This window comes from Theropithecus gelada, chromosome 6 (genome assembly GCF_003255815.1).
Source record: "Theropithecus gelada isolate Dixy chromosome 6, Tgel_1.0, whole genome shotgun sequence".
NCBI lineage: Eukaryota > Metazoa > Chordata > Mammalia > Primates > Cercopithecidae > Theropithecus > Theropithecus gelada.
The window spans coordinates 145,033,068-145,046,829 of NC_037673.1; the positions used below are offsets into that span (position 1 = coordinate 145,033,068).

A 13,762-nucleotide genomic window follows, 5' to 3' on the forward strand; every position below is an offset into this window, starting at 1 on the left:
ACATCATACCTCCTGGCATTAACTTATCACAAGATCCAATCAGATCACACCTTATTACCCTCTGCCTATAAAACCTGCCATAGCCCCCAGCTCAGGGAGACAGATTTGAGCTTTGCCTCCTGCTTCCTTGCCATTCAACTTACAATGAAGTCTTTTTTTTTTTTTTTTCCTCAAAAGCCAGGGCCATAGTATTGGCTTCTATGAACATCAGCAAGGAGCCCACTGCTTGCTCAGTAGTAACTTGAACCAGTTGTTACTGAGCAAGCTACTTTGCATTCATACAGTTACTTGACTTGAATGCAAAACCATTTTGTTACAGTGTCCCATTCCAGCCCATGCAGAAGCCTCTGCTTACAGGTAGGTTCTCCCAGAGAAAAAAAAAGATTGTGGTTTGATGGTTGTTCTTCCATCAGTTCACCTGGACAAATTGAATTCAGATTCTGTGAAGTCTGTTGGAAAGATAGTAGCCAATAAATAAGCTCAGTGGCTCCTTTCACCACCCTGATCATTTCTTTTAGTGCCCACAATATGTCATTGTCTTCCCAGTTCAAATTTGTGTTCTTGTAGTTTCAGCATCTGATTTAGTCTACAAATGTTGCCTTCCCCATGTAAACTCAGCATTTTGTTTTATTAACTTGAAAATGAGATGCCTTTTCAATGAAAGCATGATATCTGCAGATTAATATTCAGAAGATATATGGATTTTAAAAACTTTTAAAGTATAATAAAACGTTCTTTTTAATGAAGTTTCAAAGAATCTTAAAACTCCTAGACCAGGGGTGTCCAATCTTTTGGCTTCCCCAGTCCACACTGGAAGAAGAAGAATTGTCTTGGGCCACACATAAAATATACTAACACTAACAATGGCTGATGAGCTAAAAAAAAAAAATTGCAGAAAAATCTCATAATGTGTTAAGAAAGTTTATAAATTGTGTTGGACTGCATTAAAAGCTGTCCTGGGCTGGCTGTGCCCCGACAGACTGTGGGTTGGACAAGTTTGTCCTAGACCCAAACCCCACATTTGAATATGGGAAAGAAGAGCTGACTTGTCAGAGCATGTTAGTGGCTGGTCTGGGAGAGGCTGCTTGTTCTGTGAGCCCACCAATGAGAACACAGAGTTCCAAAAATCAAGAATTCTCTCGTCTTTCCTGAGCTCTTTTGACTGAAAATTAAGCTGCATGCCCTCTCCAAATGGAAGCAGCCTGCAAAGTCCTGGCTTTGGCCTTGTCCAGAACTTCTGTTAAGCTGGCACAGAAGACAAGGTGCCAAAAGGAATGAGGAACCAGTCTGGTAGTGGTTGGAGAATGAGAAAGTCCCTCCATTCAGCTGAGAAGTGTTTTTCTAGGCAGTTTGATAGATTGTTTTGGCTGGGGTTCAGATGAAAAGAAATTCCAGATATGCTCATCTAAATCACCCTTCTACACTTAAGTTCTAACTATCAACAGTACAAATATTAGATAGGGAAGATTTAATTCAGTGAGGAAAATGGTACACTTAGGAAAAAGACCTTAACAGGCTAATGTAGCCACCAAAAACTCATTTGATCTTGCGTCATGTTAGTTGAGTTAGGCACTAACAAAGGAGGTGATGGTGGTTCTCTTCCCTGTCCTTCTCAGAGTCTCTGACTCACAGCCCCTCTGCAACTCATCTCCTCCAACCCCAGGGCCTCCGGATTTGAGGTGCCTTCTTCCTAGAATGATTCTTCAGTGACTGACTTCTTGTCATTCAGGTCTCAGATTAAATTTAACCCCCAGTTAATGTACCACAGCCAACAAACATTTTTCATTTTCCTTAGAGCATTTAATGTTATCTGAAAAGACTTATGTTATTGACAGTTGTCTATGCCCCCATTCCACAGATTGACTTTGGTTATCTTTTTCGCTACAATCTCCAGTGTCTGGCACAATCTCTAGTCTAGAGTATGTATTAATGTACATGTAATACTACGAATTAATATTACATATGTAGATGATGGCTTACATAGTAAGTGCTCAATTACTTGCTGATTCAGTGAAAGAGAGGTATATTGTGCTCAAAATGGTTGTATTTATTATTCAATGTCTTTGAAGACTGGTTGAAAGTATAGAGATTTCAACTAGAGAAAAGAAGGCCCAGAGATGAAATGCAAAAGCTACTTTTAGCTATCTGAGGGCTGCCATTTGAAATAAGAGTAGATTTACATATTCAGTCATTCAACAATTTCTGAGCACCTCATCTGTGTCAGGCATTGTTGCATGTCCTAGGGAAACAGCAATAAGAAAAACAGAGAGCAAAACAGACAATAAACAGATGCACAAGACAGTATGTAACATGTCAACTGTAACAGTCCATGGCAAAAAAAAAAAAAAAAATATCTAGGAGGGTAAGGAGGACTGGATGGCCCATGGGGGATTGCAGGCTGGCTGTTTAATAAAGGATGTCAGAGAAAGCTCAATGATAAGGTTATCACAGGTTGGGAGGCTAAGACCAGTGGGTGAACTTTAAGCAGTGGTTCCCAGCCTTACCTGCATATTTAAGTTACCTGAGGAGCCTTAAAAAATGCTGATTCTGGGAATCCACCCTCAGAGCTGCTGATTTAATTGGTCTGGATTGCAGCTTGGATAGAGAAATTTTTAAAAGCTCCCAAATGACTCTGATGTGTAATGAATTAGAGTCACTGACAGGGAGGCAAGATTAGTACTAGTTAATAAGAGCCTTCTAACAATTCAAGATGATCTGCAATAGCTTCCTGGTGTTGTTTGGTGCTCCCTGGCAGAGAAAGTGTTTAAGAATACCCGAATGGCATTGAGATAGTAATTTGCACTCATTAGGATGGCAGTTATAAAAAATAAAACAACAAACAAAAAATAACAAGTGTTGGTGTGAATGTGGGGAAAAGGAAACACTTGTGCATTGCTGGTGGGAATGTAAAATGCTGCAGCCACTGTGAAAAACAAGTTTGATGGTTTCTGTAAAGGTTAAATATAGAATGCCTATGTGATCCCGCAATTCAATCCCAGGTGTACACCCAAAAGAATTGAAAGCGGGGATACAAACAGGCACTTATATACCAACGGTCTATAGCAGCATTATTCACAAGAGCCCAAAGGTGAACACAGCCCAAGTTTCCATTAATAAATAAGTGAATAAATAGAATGTGGTATATACATACTACAAAATTTTATTTCTCTGTAAAAAAGAATAAAGTTGTTGTTGTTGTTGTTGTTGTTTTTGAGATGGAGTTTCACTCTTGTTGCCCAGGCTGGAGTGCAATGGTGCTATCTTGGCTCACCGCAACCTCTACCTCCCAGGTTCAAGCGATTCTTCTGCCTCAGGTTTCCAAGCACCTGGGATTACAGGAGTACGCCACCATCCCTGGCTAATTTTGTATTTTTAGTAGAGACGGGGTTTCTCCATGTTGGTCAGGCTGGTCTCGAACTTCCAACCTCAGGTGATCCGCCCGCCTCGGCCTCCTAAAGTGCTGGGATTACAGGCATGAGCCACCACGCCCGGCCAGGAATGAAGTTTTGATACATGCTACCACGTGGATGAACCTTAAAAATAAATGAAACAAATAAATAACTGAAATAAACCACACACAAAAGGAGAAGTATTGTGATTCCACTTACTTGAGGATTCTAGACTCGGCAAATTCATAGGGAAAGAAAATAGAAAAGTAGTTACCAGGAACTGAGAACACAGGGGAATGCGGAGTTATTATTTAAGAAGTATAGAGTGTTTGGAATGATGAAAAAGTTCTGGAAGTGGATAGTTGCAATGGTTGCACACCATTATGAATGTTCTTTTTTTAGCTTTTTATTTTAGATCCAGGGGTACATGTGCAGGTTTGTTATACAAGGGGTTTGGTGTACAGATTATTTCATCACCCATGTAATAAGCATTGTTTGATAGGTAGTTTCTTGATCCTCACCCTCCTCCCACCTTCCACTCTCAAGTAGGTCGCAGTGTCTGTTGTTCCCTTCTTTGTGTCTATAATGTACTCAGTGTTTAGCTCCCACTTGTAAGAAAGAACATGCTGAATTTGATTTTCTGTTCCTCTGTTAGTTTTCTTAGGATAATGGCCTCCAGCTCCATTGATGTTGCTGCAAAGGACATGATCTCATTATCTTTTGGGGCTTAATATCACTAAATTATATTCTTAAAATGCTTATTGTATATATTAATGATAAATTTTGTTATTTATATTTCAGCATTATATAACAAAAGAATTCCTGGATGACCACATATCAAGATACTGTACAGGGCTCCTGTACTGGGGGCAGGCTAGCCTGGCTGTTTTAGGTCGCTTTTATATCTATGGCCTATGATGTAAACATATCCTTATAATATGAATTCTCCATCAACAACACCACCACCATTTGAATAATCTCTCTTGTACTGTCTTTCCTTTTGTAAAAGAAGAAAACAGACTCAGAGCGTCTGGGATGAACATCTCTGGCTCCAGAGAAGGTACATTTTGAACCAAGCGGGAATGTCAGGGTTAGAGAGCACCAAGTTCAAAGTAATGGTTCATTTGTGGCATGCCAATTAGGAGTTAGAAATAGCTACACTTTAAACTAGGAGTGACGAGCAAAATTTAAGCATAGAAGAAGCTTTTTTAATTAGGCAGAACTGTCCGTTGAACTAAAAGTAAGTCCAGTAATGACAATTAAAATAAATTCCAAACCACTTCTGCAAAATTCATGTTAGGTCCTTGGGTTGCCTCTGACACCCTCAAGCAATCCTGTCAACCACAACTGGATAGCTTTCATCTGGCTGAAGAGCTGTGCACTCCACTAAATTGGTTCGTCGACAGCTATTCTTATGAGAAATTTTACTTTCTCTTCTTTTTTGCTTTCTCCGTGATCTTTTGATCCATCAATAAACTCCACAAACTTGTGGACTGTGTTTGACATTTTCTTTGCTCTTAATGAAAGAAAATATAAGGACACAAATTCCGGGTAAATTTCCACATAGATTAGCATATGTGAAAATGGACCGTGAATGATAAAGTATGATAAATAAGTGATTATTGTTATTAATAATGATAGAGAAAATAGCAAAGGAAATCTTAGGTTATACTTTGTCACACACACACACGCACTCTCTCTCTCTCTCATACTTTCTGGAGAGTCAAGAACATTTTTTATTGTTATTTATTTATTTATTTTGTTGTTGTTGTTTTTTGTTTTTTGTTTTTTGTTTGTTTTTGAGACGGAGTTTCGCTCTGTCACCCAGGCTGGACTGCAGTGGCGCAATCTAGGCTCACTGCAAGCTCCACCTCTTGGGTTCATGCCATTCTCCTGCCTCAGCCTCCTGAGTAGTTGGGACTACAGGCACCCGCCCCCAAGCCCAGCTAATTTTAATTTTTTTTGTAATTTTTTAGTATAGACTGGTTTCACCATGTTAGCCAAGATGTTCTCGATCTCCTGACCTCGTGATCTGCCCGCCTCGGCCTCCCAAAGTGCTGGGATTACAGGCGTGAGCCACTGCACCTGGCCTTATTTATTTCTTTTTGAGACAGAGCCTTGCCCTGTCCCCCAAGCTAGAGTGCAGTGGCACGATCTCAGCTCACTGCAACCTCTACCTGCTGGGTTCAAGTGATTCTTCTGCCTCAGCCTCCCGAGTAGCTGGGATTACAGGCATCCGCCACCACCCCCAGATAATTTTTGTATTTTTAGTTGAGACAGGGTTTTGCCACGTGGGTCAGGCTGGTCTTGAACTCCTGACCTCAGGTGATCCACCCATCTCAGCCTCCCAAAGCGTTGGGATTACAGTCATGAGCCACCGTGCCCAGCCTTTGTCGTTATTTTTTGTGGGCTTTTTTGAACTGGTTTTGTTCATAAACAGCTGTGTGACTTCAAAAAATTCACTTGACTTTTCTAAGCCTCAGTTTCTTCATGGATCAATTGAGAAAGTTAGATTAAATTTATCATTCATCAGTTATGTATTGAGTGCCAACTAAATACCAAGCACTGGGCTGAGTACTAGATTCAATAGTAAAGAAAATGGACAAAGTTCCTGACCTCATGGGATTCACAGTATGGATGGAAACAGACATAAGCAAATGCACAATTAAAGAAATAAATACAGTTTGTGATCAGTTCTTCTGAGTTTCGTTTCCCAAATGTTAATGTTTATATTAATCCACTAAGGATCTTGATAAAACACAGATTCTGATTTGTTTTTAGGTCTGAGGCAGGGTCTGGGATTCTGCAGTTCTCACAGACCCTAGGCACTGCTGATGCTGCTGGTTCCTGAGTCACAGGTGGAGTAGCAAAGTATAAAAGGTGTAAACATGACATTATGATAGAAAACACGCTGGCTTAGAAGGAAATGTTAGGTGGTTGGGGAACACTGGAGGTGACATTCAGCTGAGTTCTGATGTATGCAGAGAATTTGGACGTGAGAGGAACCAGGATAAGTGCATCGCATTCAAAGGGAAGAGCAACTGCAAAAGCCCTGAGATAGAAACGACTTTTCATGTTCACTATCGCAGGAGAAATGAGCAAGGGATTAAGCATCTGAGACGAGCTCAGAAAAATAGTCCAAAGCCAGACCCTGAGGGCTTTTTTGTGCTCTGGGGAGAAGTTTATGTTCTTTTTTTTTTTTTGAGACGGAGTCTTGCTCTGTCACCCAGGCTGGAGTGCAGTGGCCGGATCTCAGCTCACTGCAAGCTCCTCCTCTCGGGTTCACGCCATTCTCCTGCCTCAGCCTCCCGAGTAGCTGGGACTACAGGCACCTGCCACTTCGCCCGGCTAGTTTTTTGTATTTTTTAGTAGAGACGGGGTTTCACCGTTTTAGCCAGGATGGTCTCGATCTCCTGACCTCATGATCCACCCGTCTCGGCCTCCCAAAGTGCTGGGATTACAGGCTTGAGCCACCGCGCCCGGCCGAGAAGTTTATGTTCTATTGGAAGATCAGTGAGAAGACACAGAAGTGATATAAGCAGAGTAATGACATGGGGGGTGATAATATGCCAGGGGTTTCTGCAGGAGTCCAGGTAAAAGAAGATGGTAGCTAAACGCAGCATGGTGGCTGGGGAGATGGAGAGAAGTGGGTGGAATAAAGGTTTATTTGGGGAAAAAAGAGATAGATAAGAAAAACAGATTCCACGAGTGAGTGGAAAGAAGCACAAATAAAAGCCATATTTTAGAATTGCATATCTGAATAAATGTTGGTACAATTTAATGAGATGGGTGAAACACATTAAGTGTGAGATACCTATAAGATATTCAAGTGAAGACGTCAAGTAGGCAATTGGATGTGTGTTTGTCTGGAGCTCAGAAGGGATGACTGGACAGGAGATACACACTTGGAATTGCCAGCATTTCTATGGGATTTAGAGAACTGAGGAAGGATGTGATCACCCAAGAAGAGGGTAAGGGTATTGATGAACGGCAATACTGTGATGTGCAGTAGAGAAGGTAGAACCAGCAGAGGAGACTGTGAAAGACTATCCAGGATGTTTTGGGGACATCACATGAGAGTGGTATTTTGGAAACCAAGAGGAACATTTCAAGTGAATATATGTGTGTATAATATACATATAATAATGGAAACTAGAGTACTTTTTCTCTTTGTCTTTGTACGTATCAAACTTTGCAATAAAATTGTTACACCAGAGGGCTCCACCATTGCACCAATGATCTCTGCAGTAAGTGCCTCCTCTCCCACCTGTTAGAAGTGTCATGTACACAAGAAACATTCTTGAAAATATACACAACACATCCACAAAAGATCCCATTACTTCCTATCCAAGTATTTTTTTTTTTTCACCATTCCTGCCCAGGCTTGCACAGTCTTTTGCAAAGGAATTACATTTAAATTAGAGAAAATAATGTTTCATTTTTTTACCAATCAACAGTTAGGAGAAGAGTACAAGGGCATTCTGACTTACAAGAGAGCCTGCCTGAAATTGAATTATTTTTTTCTGGTGAGAATTTTATTAACCTTAAATGTAAGGTCCCTAGTGGTTTCTATACTGATAAAAGATTGAATATTAACAAAGAGAGCCTTAACGTTCCACTCAGCTTGACTAAACTTTAGACAGCCTTCTTCCTGACTCCAGGCTCTGAACTCCCTTTTCTTAGAGAATTTACTTCAGAAAATTTGTAATTGCAAATTCTTTCTCTAACACTTTGAGATGTAAATGAGATACTCACAGTTTTACAAGCTAGGACTGTCATTCTCAAGAACCTGGGAGCCATCCTTTTGAAAGGAAATCATCAATAAATATAGTGCTCTTATCTCTCAGTCTGTGTGGGAGGGTAACAGCCTAACTTAGGTGGACACTTTGTTCCAAGTTGTAAAACTATCTCTTGTCATGAAGATATGAGAAAGTTTACTTATCCTTTGGGTAAGGCTAATTAGGTAGCATATTAGGTAATCCCTTCCTCCCACTCCATTTCTTAAAAACTCTCCTACCCTTTGTTGTAGTGAAGTTGAAGTCAGATTGCATTCTGGTCTCTCTCCCTATTGCCATAGCCTTGGAAAAGAAAAATGTCATCTTTAGCTGTTTAACTTCATCCAATGCAATTTTTGTTTTGACAGTATACATAATTTATTACAAGTACAGATGTTCCTAGACTTATGATGGGGTTACCTCCCAGTAAACCCATAGTAAGTTGAACACATTGTAAATGGAAAATGCATTTAATGCACCTAACCTACAGAACATTGCGACAGCCTAGCCTACCTTAAATGTGCTCAGAAAGCTTACATGGGCCTAGAGTTGGGCACAGTCATCTGGCAGCAGATTACTCTGTAGAGTATAGGTTGTTTACCTTCATGATCACCTGACTGATTAAGAGTTGTAGCTCACTGCTGCTGCCAGGCATGGTAGGATGGTATCATACAGCATATTGCTCTCCTGGGAAAAGATCAAAATTCAATATTGGAAGTACAGTTTCCACTGAATGCATATTGCTTTTACACCATGGTAAAGTAAAAAATTCTTAAGTCAAACCATCATGTTGGGGACCATCTGTAATTATATGTGTGTGCCTTCTTCATTACCTTCATTACTGGCCATGAACAAAATCTGAGTTTAACCTGTAGGAGAGATAAACTCAGATAATAATTACATTGCTAATATGACTTATGTAAATTAATTTTTCAAATACTTCTGTATTTAAAATAGAAATATCAGAATCCGTGAATATGTTGTTTTTCCTTATAACAAATAACCTGAGCAATACTATGCAATCGTTTTAAAGTATATATCATTTCCTTTAAATATATGCACTCTTTCCCCCCAGGTTTCTTGAGAGACTAAACATACAAATGGACAATGGCCAGACCATGCGTAACAATAAAACTTCAATGGACAATCTTTGGCAGCTCGCCCAGAACGATCAGGACTTGTTCAACGACTGCGAGCTAGCTTCCCCCTTTTTTAACCCTCTTACCTGCTTCCAACTCAAAACTAACAACAGAACACCAAATATGCTGCTCCCCAAAGCAATTACATAAGAGCCTCACTGCTTGTTAGTGCACCTCCTGCTTCATTGTGCCAACAACCTCCAATCAGAAGATACCACGAGCCTTCTTTTCCCTGCTTATAAAGCTTTTTTACTCCCCTGCCTGTCTTTGAGACTTTGCTAAAATCCAAGGATGGTGGCGGATCCTCTTGCTTTATCATGTTCTGAATAAATTGCTTCTGTTTGTTCTCATCTGTGTGGTCTTCGTTTATTTCCATATTCTAAATGTGTTCTAGATGTTACACTTATTTGAAATCTTATATTTTTGCATTAAATAGAAATTCTTTCTGAGGGAGAAAATATTTCTTATGATTTGGCTTATATTACTTTGGGTTCTTGCACTAAGTTCTCAGGTCTCCCAGTTAACGTTTTTTCTTTTCTTTCTTTCTTTCTTTTTTTGTTTTTTGTTTTTTTTTTTTAACAGAATGCTTTAAAAAAAATGAGGATTAAATAAGATAGTTTACATAGCCTCGTTCCATAATATGAAGCATCAGAGCAGCGGTGCTTCAAAATCACCAGCAAACACTAGGATCATCTGGAGGGCTTGGTTAAACACAGACTGCTGAACCCACCCACACTTTCTAATTTAATGCTTCTGGGGTGAAGACCAAAATTTTGCATTTTTAGTAAGTTCCCAGGTAATGCTGATGTCGATGCTGGTCTCAGGACCACACTTTGAGGACCACTGACCTAGAAACTTACAAGGGATGCCCTTAATCTTAACCTCCATTCTGCCTTTGCAAATTATTTTCTTCTGCTTCTCACTTTGAAATGTCTTCCTTGGAAGTGAGTTGATTTTGACACTGATGTACTGAGCACCTACCATATGGCAAACAATGCACCTGGAAGATTTTTCATGTTGGCTAATTCAGTCTTCACAATTATCATTATCATGTGATGTAATATCATAATGTCCCTTTTTCAGAAGAGGCTGGAGCTCAGCATGGTTAAGAGACATAATGTTTTGTAACTATTAAGTGGTAAAGCTGGGATTTAAACCCACACATTTTTATTGCAAGTCCAGTATCTCTCCTGCTAAATTTTAAACATGCTCACTTAGAAGTGAATATATTTCCTTTAAAAAACATGCTAAAGTTTTGCTTTTTGTCTAGAAACTTAAGACTCAAAATACTGATGATGACAGCTTAATATGTGTTGTTAAATGTGCTGGCTATAGAAAATGTTAGGAGAAAAAAGGAATAAACCTTATAGGATGGAAATTATGTATAATGGAGTTTTTATGTAATTCTAAAATAATTCTGTTTGATTTTTTTGAAAACCCTACAGACAAGGACAGGAGGGTAGGGAGGTGGTTGGTGCACAGCTGGTGAAGGTTAGATAGTTTTGAACTGCAAACATGCAGAGTAAAATTCTGGAGGCAAAATCTTAATAGACTTTTCAAGAACCTCAAATATCACACATACTGGGCATGAAACAAACTTCAAAGCTCAAAGAGGATCTGTCTGTATAGAGTACAATGGAGTTAAAAGCTATAAGGAATACAAAGGATTTCAGGATGAAAGGCACTGTTTTCTGAGGCCATGCCTGAATGTAAAGCCAAGGCAGGACAGATAGACAAGGTGAGGTCTGCATCTGGGGAGATACCCACTGCTGCACAGCATGTTAACCACTAAGGATTCCATTCTTCTTGGAAATGAAAGGCCAAATAATAGTACTAGTAAATTAGACCTCAGAGGTGGTCTGTCTTTAAGAAAACCCATTTTCCAAAAGTGGAACTGAGCAAACAGTTGCAGAGATAGATTTCTTTTCTTTACAAGATTTTTTTTTTCCTTTAGATGTGTACAGTCTAGGGTCCCTGGTTTGTGTTGAAAACATTTTTTACACACACCTGTTAAGGAATACACTCACCAGGCACAGAAATGTCTTCCTTTGGGGTAAAACACATGACATGTTTTCAATATTCAGCTGATCATTTCCTCTAAATTATTCCTGTGATTATGAGAAATTCAGCACAGGGAAAAAATGTGGACCACATGTGCCCTCTCCGCTTTGATCAATCATTTACCCTAAGCATAAGCACTCGAGGAAAAGTGGACTTTCCTGTACTCTGATAGTAACTTGCTCTCCATTCCTTTGCAACAGCTGGCCTCTGTCACCGGGCCCAATTGCCAATGGTACAGCTCTCCATATTTTGCCAGGATCTTGGTTTGCTGTTATAAGGTACTACAGTTTCTCTTCTCACTTCTGCCTCTGACAATGGAAAAAATCCTTTGCCCAAGGGAGAGATGACCGGCTTAATTTTATGCTGTTGCAGGAGTAGTCAAAGAATGGCCAGTGGGCCAAATCCAGCCTGCTGTCTGTTTTTATAAATAAAGTTCTAGTGGAACACAGCCACACTCAATCATTTATGTAGTTCCTCTAGCTGAGTTTACACTACGAAAGTAGAGCTGACTAATTATGAGAGCGATTGCATGGCCCACAGAGACATTTTACTCCATTTATGACCCTTTATGAAAAAGTCTCATGACCCTTGCTCTTTCGTAACCAGAGATGTTTGGTCTAAAGAAGAACATGGCATAAAGACACAAAGACCTAAAGAAGCCTAAAAGGAGCCTACTTACTGGGAGTCATTCATTCCTCTGGATTCTCTCACTAAGTGGAAAGCAACCCCTTTCCAGTTGACCATGCCAGAAACTGAGCATCTTGCTCATTTTTCTCTTCTTTACCTAGGTCATTACCTACTTTGAAGATCTCTTAAATCCCTTCACTTCTCTCCAATCTGCTGTCAATACCCTAGGAGAGGGCTTCCTTTCATCTTCACCTAGCCTATCACAACCTCTTCTATCCCACTGACTACTTTGTCTTGTCTTCAAATTCTTAGTATATTAGACAGCTTAAATTTAACGTGTCCAAAATTGAACTCTTGATTTCCCTAACCTCAAACCTGCTTCCCATCTGAACACATAGCAAATCTATTTCTCCAGTTGCTCAGGTTAAAAATTTGGAAGGCATTCTTACCAAGCCTCTGTCTCTTCTACCTCCAATACATCAGCAAATCCTGTTAGCTCTACCTTCATAATGCTTCCTGATCCCAACCCTTTACCAGCCACTCATTGTTATACCATTCTAGTTCCTACTACATCATGCTTCACTTGGTGACTGCAAAGGCCTCTCAACTGGTATCCCTGTTTCCATCATTTCTCACATACAATCCATTCTTCACCCACTAGACAGGATGAGCTTTGAAAAATATTGTGATTGAAACATATCACTTCCATACTCACTGCCCTTAAGATGGCTTGTCATCTCACTAGGAGTAAACCCAGAGTCCTCACCATGACCTACGTGAATTTACAAAGCTGGTCACTGGCTGCTTCCATCACCTTGACTCTCACCACTCTCTTTACCGTGCTGTTCCCACTAAGGAGACTTCCTGACTTCCACATTGTTCCCAGATGGTGCCAATTGTGCATCCATCTCCACCATCCACCTCTCACCTGATGCTACCACCATCTGGATCTCTCTATCCAAGTGACCAGAGAAGCTCACCTTTCACTTCATTCAGGTGTCTGCTCAGATTCATCTCTGCAGAGTGGGCTTATTTAAAAAAGAACCTTCCCTCACTCTCTATTCTCTTGACTTGCATTATTGATTTTCACAGCAGTTACCTTTTATGCTCCCACACACACTAGAATAACTTGAATGTAAAATACCTGAAAGCAAGAACTTGGGCTGTTACATTTACTGAAGTATTTTCCAGCACCTTTTAGGTACTGTTACAGTACCTAGCACATAGTAGTGCTGTGAAACTACAGTTGGTTCTGTGTCTGTGGGTTCCACATCCATAGATTCAACCAACTGTGAATCACAAATATTCTTTAAAAAATAGTGCCTGTATTAAGCATGTACAGACTATTTTCTTTCATTATTATATAAACAATACATATAACAACTATTTGCATAGTATTTACCATTGCATTAGGTGTTGTTAAGTAACCTTGTTAAAGTATATGAAAGGATATGCTTAAGTTAAATGCAAATACTGCACCATTCTATATCAGGTACTTGAGCATCCTTAGACTTTGGTACCCCAGAGAAGTCCTGGGACCAGTCCCCTATGGATACCAAGGGACAAATGTATCTGTGGAATGACTGACTGACTGACTGAATGAATGAATGAGCTAATTCTTAGTTATTCTGCCTTGGCAATTACTCTTTCCCAACACTCTCAACACTGAAGTCAAGATATATTTTTCCCCCAAAAGAAATTAGCTAATTTCTCCCTCTTGTTCAAAATCTTGTAATGTCTTCCCATTGCAATTTTGATAAAATAGCACATC

General features: G+C 39.8%; 1 protein-coding gene across 3 annotated transcripts in view; it reads right to left on the reverse strand.

Annotated features, from left to right (window-relative positions):
- HTR4 (5-hydroxytryptamine receptor 4) overlaps positions 1 to 13,762 on the reverse strand; it is a 161,873-nt gene that overhangs the window by 65,881 nt on the left and 82,230 nt on the right. The window lies entirely within an intron of this gene.